At 41.3% G+C, this 8094-nt stretch overlaps 1 long non-coding RNA gene across 1 annotated transcript; it reads left to right on the plus strand.

Moving 5' to 3' along the window:
* Nucleotides 1-967: 967 nt before the first annotated feature.
* Nucleotides 968-4853, plus strand: LOC128413404 (uncharacterized). The gene is made up of 3 exons (XR_008330328.1): nt 968-1232; nt 4211-4327; nt 4801-4853. It is a non-coding gene; the product is annotated as an uncharacterized LOC128413404 (long non-coding RNA).
* Nucleotides 4854-8094: the final 3241 nt, after the last annotated feature.

Here is an 8094-nt window from a genome sequence, read left to right on the forward strand (position 1 = left end):
AGTTTGCAACAACTTTGTTGGCTCTGTGAAGAAATCCTGCATACAGTGGTACCTTGATTCTCAAACTTAATCCGTTCCGGAAGTCTGTTCCAAAACCAAAGCATTCCAAAACCAAGGCATGCTTTTGAATAGAAAGTAATGCAAAACAGATTAATCCATTTCAGACTTTTAAAAACAACCCCTAAAACAGCAATTAAACATGAATTTTACTATCTAACAAACGAAACCATTGATCCATAAAATGAAAGCAATAATCAATGGACTGTACTATAAAACAAATAAGACAGTATTGTAGATAATAAAAATTATAATTTTTTTTTTTTCTTACCTGCACTGATGATAGTCATTGGGGGGGGGGCGTTTATCCATTTCTGCAGTCACACAATCAATCAGCAGCTGAACTGGGTTCCACACAGTCATAAAAACAAATTAACCAAAAAAGCCTCAAAAACACAAAAAAAGCAAAAAAAAAAAGCTCCAAACTTAATCCATTCCAGAAGTCTGTTTGACTTCTGAAATGTTTGAAAACCAAGGTGCAGCTTCTGATTGGTGCAGGCGCTCTGGAAACAATCGCCGACAGCAGCATCGGATGTTCAGCTTCCAAAAAACGTTCGGAAACTGTAACACTTACTTCTGGGTTTTCGGCGTTTGGGAACCAAGGCATTTGAGAACCAAGGTACCACTGTATTTTGATTAAGCTGTGACAGCTATTGATATGCGAAGACTTCAGTCAGCTCAGGGGAAAGCTGGTTTAACTGTCACTGAGGGGAGTTGGAGATAGAACTCCCACAAGCAACGGAAGGAGAGGAGGAACACGCATCCTGATTGGTGGCTGCAGGCTTAGACTTCTTAGTCAGAACGGTGTGATTGGTTGAGGCTAAGCTGGGGGTGGGGCAAAAGAAGTGAATATGAATGCTGGGGTGCTGGTCAGTCGTGGTCAGTTTGTAGTGGCTGGTGCTTGTGGTGGGCAGCCAGAAGGAGGGGGAAGTGAGAGGACTGAGGAAGAAGAAAGAAGACATGAGAGAGGAAGGCAAAGCAGCTCACTTGCCCAAGACTTGCTTTGGTAGCCAAACCACTTGGCTCTGACTGAAGAGAAGAGGGGAAAACCTGCTAAAAGGCTTGAGGGAGAAAAATTGAGAGGCAGTTTGGAATGATGGGCTCTTTGGTGCCTGGTAGGAGACACAGAGAAGATTCCGGAACAGGGCAGCCAAAGCAGAGCTGTGCTTTGATAGGTCAGTAGGGATTGAAACAGGGGCTTCCAACAAAAAAAGTCATCAGTTATAGTGTTGGTGAGGTTTACCTGGGGCTGAGTAAATACAAAAGTGTTTTAACAGGGTAACTAACCCAGGGGTCAGCAAACCTTTTCAGCAGGGGGCCGGTCCACTGTCCCTCAGACCTTGTGAAGGGCCGGACTATATTTTGGAGGGGGGGGAATGAACAAATTAATATGGCCCACAAATAACCCAGAGATGCATTTTAAATGAAAGCACACATTCTACTCATGTAAAAACATGAGGCAGGCCCCACAAATAACCCAGAGATGCATTTTAAATAAAATAACACATTCTACTCATGTAAAAACACGCTGATTCATGGACTGTCCGCGGGCCGGATTTAGAAGGTGATTGGGCTGGATCCAGCCCCCGGGCCTTAGTTTGCCTACCCATGAACTAACCCACCTACTCTCAGCAGCCAGAAACATCATAGCCAGACACTGGAGAGACCTGTCAGGAGTAAACATGGACCAATGGTACCAAACAGTATGGAAAACAGCCTTATTAGAAAAAACTAACCAATAAACTGAAACTGACATGGGGACAAATGGAAGAAGACGCCTTCACCCCAGTATGGCTCCCTTTTATCACGTACACAGCCCAACAAGACAACAACAAGAATCCACCAACAGCATACGAATCAACATGGTTAACCTGATTCAAACACACACACACACCACGCACACATGAAAACAAATTTCACCACAGCCAATCACAAACAAGCAACCACACTCTAGGCTAACCCCAACCTCTCTCACCACCAAAGGAACACAAGCGAATAGTAAAGAGAACCTGCACAAGCGATGCTGACACAAAACCCCACACATACATGAAGTAAAATAGAAACATTGCCACCCAATCCCACCCCCACTCACCATGGCCCCCTCCACCTCTTCCCCCCTTTTCTTCCGAATGTAACACTAATATCTCAACAAATGAAACTATTCTGTAAAATGTAGCTTGAAAAAAGAGACATTACACATACATTTGTAAACCAATAAATCTTTATTATTATTATTATTATTATTATTATCAACAACAACAACAATGGGATAACTAACAGCTGTCTTGGTTTAGTCATAGAAGTGTAAAATGAGTGGCTGGTATTTGAAGCGACAACAGCAGGTTAACAGTGTGTGTGTCTGTTTAAAGAGACAGGAGCATATCATAAGCTTGTGCACTGCTACATAACCTTGTCATCAATAGACAAGAATGTAATAGACAAGAATGTAGAATTTATGTTTAAAATATAGTAACTATATCTGACAGGCTTTGTACCATGCCTACATGCCACAATTATTAGGGTACAGGGTAAGTTAAGGGTGCAAAGTATATAAGTGATAATATATGGTGGCAATGGTATAGGTTGCCTTGCCACAGACTCCAAGATAGTTTCCACACCCAGTATGAAGTGCTGTGTTTTTTAACCCTTAAAACCCTAAACTTTAAAGCTGCGGTCTTCCAGATGTTGCTGGATTGTGACTCTCATCATCCCTGATCACTGCCCATACTTGCTGGTGATGCCTTAAACTGCCTGGATTCAGGGTACCATAAGGATCATTTAATTCCAGATGCACCCATCTATGTGTTGAGATTTCCCTCAGAGGCCCTACTTGATGTGCTGCCCTACCCACATATATGGTGGGTGGCAATATGGGAGAAGGTCTTTTCTGTGGTGGCTCCGTATCTGTGAAACTCACTCCCTAATTTGCCTTGTTCTACAGTAATGAATTTTAGGCACCTGGCCAAGGTGAACCTTTTTCAGAATGCTCTTGGGCTCCTGATTACCTCCTTTTCTCAATTCTACTGTTCTGATCAATTTCATGAGAAGCTACGGGTTTGTTTGGTTGGTTTTATATAAAAAAGAATGTATGTGTCTATCATATTTTATATCATTTTCATATGCTTTGTTAGAGATTTACTTTTAAAGGCAGTGTGCAAATAGTCAAATATTATAAGAAATAATAACATAATTTGGTAAGGCTGTGCATAAGGAAACTAATTAGCTTCCTACTCATTCATTGTGACTTTGCAGGAATCTTTTCAATATAGTTGAACTATGTTTAGATGCTTCATTCTGCAACTTCATTTGCGAAAAGCTAGTTGCCTAGGAGATTTGACCTTCATTCTGCTCATCCCAGCAAACATTATCTGTTGATAAATCTGTCACCCACGAATTTGTCTAATCCAGGAGTGGCAAACCTTTTGCCCTCCAGAGGCTGCTATACTACAACTCCCATCATCCTTGACTTGGGCCATGCTGTCTGAGCCTGGGGCTGACCATACTCGGAGCAAGCTAGTGACCATTGCAACACATTGTAGAAGCAAATTCTATAAGTTAATGATGTGTATCATTTATCACAGCAGTTTATGTGCTTCTTTTCCATCCTTGCTGTGTGTCCTGTCAGTTGACAGAGAAGCCTCTACTACAAAATATGAACTCACATGCAGTTGTTAATGCATACATTAACATATTTTCTCCACCCTAACTTTTAACTCCTCTTTCAAAAGCTGTTCTTCGCGAGCTGAGTGTTAGCATCCATTTCGTCGCAGCTATTGCTTTCTTTGTTACTTCCACCGAGTCTTCAAACTGGGAAAGCTGTGACAGAGATATTATGCTAGCCTGCAATTCCTGTTTTACATTTTCCTGACAAGTGATAATTCAATTTCTGAGCCAACACAAAGTGTTCACATTATCAAGGGCTGTATCTCTATCTTAATGATTTGACCATTCATGTGAATAATGTTCCAGTAAGTGAGATAGCGTTGCTTGGAACTCATAATGGCACTGCTGATGTTCTTCCTTCCTGTCTTCCATTTAAGGGTTGAATCATTTCATTGCTTTCACACCGCCTTTCACATTACTGTATATTACAGTACAATGGTTCAGTTTGATTTGTGTGCAAAATATGTGTTATCCTTTTTTTTTTCTCCAGGGAAAATCAGCGTGAGTCTGGCGTATGGAATGTTGCCATTGGACCTGGAGGACACCCATGCTTCAAAAACAGCACACATGAAGCTCAGGCCTTTGCTAGTCTCTCCGGTGAAAAGAGGTATGGCACAAATCTTCCCCATCACACAGATAATGCCACGTGACACAGATGTTCCACATGGATGCCTGACTGTACAGATAACCCATTCATTTGAATCTTTCCCCTTAAGAAAAGCTGAGTAGGCCACACAAATTGGCTACCTGTATGGAGGATTCGATTCCCATTTGACATGTTTTGCATTGTAGAGGGGAGTAATTTGAAGCCTAGGGATGACAGGATTTCCCAATTTCGGTTCGGTCAGTTTATCATTTTTTCATTCTTAATTTCAAATCTCTGCATTTCTGCAGCAATTTGCATTAAAAAAAATCCTTGTGAAAATTCACTAGCATTTTAGTGTAACTTTCTCCCAATAATGCATTTTTCCCTAATATACACATCTCTGCAAGCAATTTAACTTAATATAATGCATATTTGTGTGTGTGTTTTAGATATTTTCACCAATACATTCATTTTTAATCCACATTTCCTCCCAGGATATGCATTTTTGTGAACACTGGTTGGTTGGAGAACCTCATGACAAAACTGGGTAAGTGCAAATATTGAAGGTTGGCTGTGTTTTATTTTCATATTGCTTTGGAAAGTGCAGTCTTTCCATCGTAGTCCAAGCTCTAGTGACAGATTCGCAGGGTGATCTCTATAAAGTCACTATCAGTAATATTGGTGTAATTGAGCTCATCCAAAGGATCATCTCAGAATGCTGTTTTATACACATCAGATTATTTGTCCACATAGCTCAGTATTTTTTACTCTAGCAGTGGCTACCCAGGTTCTCAGAGGGCAGAGTTCCTTCACATCAGAGGCTGCGTGAATTGAACCTGGGAACTTCTGCATACAATGCATGTGTTCTACCGCTCCAAAAAGTTCTTTATGCCGCATCATGGTAACTGTTAGAATTCCTGCTCCATGGTTGCAGTCATAGGATTTTTGTCTATCACATGACAGTATATGTTTTGACTCCACAGAGTGGGAAGTGACAAAGACAGGATGTTTGTATTACTGTGTTCCGTGAAGTGGGACTATTGTTCTTTGTTCTTTTTCTCTTGGCTGTCTGATGCTAGAGAGAGAGGGAGCCATGTTGCAGTGCTCCGTGTGTGTTTATTTGTAAATAAAGTAGATTAGCCAAAATGCTGAGTTGCTGGGGTTCTGTCATGCATGCTGCGAAGACTCTGTGGATCCCTAAGTGTGCCGGTGTCGGTTGGCATTGGTGACTGTGATGTTTGAGCTGAAGAAAGCTTATGAAGCTCCCGAACGATCGACAGGAGGGAGGGAACATGCCAGTCTGGCATGTGTCTCTTCCAGGGCCCTACTCGAGTGTAGGCTGAACTCCTGACAGTAACAACATTGAGAAAAGTAATGACTATGAAGGGGAGAGTTGGTTCCATGTGCTGTTACAAATGGTTTGTTCATCCAGCACAATCATTTTGCATAACTTGATGTCATTAGATATGTTTCTGAGCTTTTCTTTTCCCCTTTTTTATGTGATCTCCCATTTCTTCTCTTACATTAGTCACCGTACAAAATCCTCAGCTTTATGCTAAACTGACAAACATTTACCCCCATATCGGCCTCAATGGAAGAAAGACCTTTATAAAAACTCAGCATTTTCCCCCTTCCCCTAACTTTCTGTGCAAGTGGCAATGTAAAAAGATAATTTGTTTGGATTAGTAGTTGGATCAATACTTAGGGGAAGCCTTGTTCATACAGGCGGATGCCATTCTTTGTATGGAGAAGATACTCATGTCCATTTCTACAATGTACTTAATCCTGCATTAAGGAGATTGTGTTTATTCTATGTCTATGCAATGCAGAATTAACACAGAATGCCTTTCTCACACACATGACAATCTGTGTGTGGAAGGTAGATGCTCAGTCTTCTACCACATAAAGGGCAACATGGTGAGCATGTATGCCAGGCCTCTCAAATGGAGATAGAAAGAAGAGATGGGTTCATTTACAAACACCTCAGATAAAAGCAGAGGCTATAAAATAAAATGGAGAAAAAATGAAAAAAGGAATATTTTTCAGGTTTTTTTTTTTAAAGAAAAGCTCATAACCAGATCAATATGGCAAAAAGCTAATCTTAGGGATTGAGCTTTATCAATAAAGTTGCAGAAACCACTTGTTCACGTGATAAATTATTGGCAGTAAAAATATAGAGCTTGTCTTTTTTTGGCCTTAAATGACCGAGGCCTCAAATATCTGATAGATCGCCTCCTTCCCTGCTGACCCTCTTGGGCATTTAGATCAGCAGAAGGGAGCCTTTTGTTAGTTCTGCCACCCTCTGTGGCAGAATGGCACCCTGGGAGAGGGTATTGACTGTGACAGCCCCTAAGTTGGGGAGCTCCCTCCCCATAGACACTTTCACTATACAGTTTTGTCTGAACCTCTTTACCCTGCCTGTTGGCACTAAATATGTATATTTTTAGGATCCACTCTGTTCTTGTGGTGGTTATTTATTTTAAAATGTTGCGTTGCCGTGACCCACCTAGGGACCTTGGGGTAAAGAGCATAACATAAATACAGTTGCAGGGTGGAATTCAATGTAGCGCTGAAGAGGTTGTGACATCGGAGCAAGCATATCTACTTCTCCAGTGGAATGATCTCCCCCCCCCCCAATTTCTCTGCCCACAATGAACTTTGAGAGGCCACCTGTGCACAAGTTTAACTCAGAGCTTCCTGAAAAGCTGTAAACTGTTCCTGAGCTTTCAGCAGTAATTTATTTACTGTAATACTGGTCAAGTGTGAACAGTGCGGTAGTCGTAGTAAGAGTATATCAAGCAGTAAGCTCCCAGTGGAAGTGCACCGTTGTCATGGCAGACTATGATGATGGAATACAACAGAATGTTGAGGAGAGAGCGTGACGACAGGAGAACGTTGGAAACTGGCTATTATACAGAGATTCTTTTCATGATGTATGCATAATATCAATAGCATGTCGATGTTTTCATAGCGCTTTTCCTGCCATCACGTTTTGAGTCTCAAGCGCTACAATGAAACATTTTTTAACTTGCTTAACAGTATGTCTGTGTTTGCAAAAAAAAAAAAAAAAGAAGCCGATATATTCGCACGGCGGAAAAACCATGAAGACAGTGAAAATTGCCTGTGACAACTACAAATGTATGGAAATTCAGGAGGTGATGCTTCGCAGCCATTGCAAAGAATAGCACAGAAATGGCAAAATGTTTCACCCAGGAGCAAAGACATGGATGCCCATGAAAATCTCACTGTTTACACATGACTAATCGCAAAGCAAAGACCAGCAGAGCTGTTCCAGGGGATGCTAGTCAGATGATGAGCTAAAAGGATGGGGCGCACCACACATGTGACATTTGCCAAACGAGAAGATGGAAATATTTCTCAGACTATTTCTAGCGCAAGCATTCACAACTAAAACAGAATGATACAATTAGATGGAACTGGCTCTCTGTAATGCACTCCTTTTACATTGCTGACTCCAACAATTTCTTGCTGTGGAAACATCTATTTGCACTTTCAGTTCAATTACATTTGGTATTAAATACATACTTTAGGGGAGCATTACCTTACTATCACTTTTCAACTTGACCTAGGGAAAGGGCATATTTGCTAATTTCTACTGTGTACCAATAGCTTGAGGGTCGTCAAGGTGCTGCCCTCCTTCTATTGTCAGGACTCCAGCTCCAAGCAGCCCCAATAGTCAGGAATGATAGGAACTATAATCTGACAATATCTAAAGGGCACCATGTAGATGTTAGGCGCTAAGATGATGATGTGACCAGCAGCCAATA

The sequence above is a fragment of the Podarcis raffonei genome, chromosome 5 (genome assembly GCF_027172205.1).
Source record: "Podarcis raffonei isolate rPodRaf1 chromosome 5, rPodRaf1.pri, whole genome shotgun sequence".
NCBI lineage: Eukaryota > Metazoa > Chordata > Lepidosauria > Squamata > Lacertidae > Podarcis > Podarcis raffonei.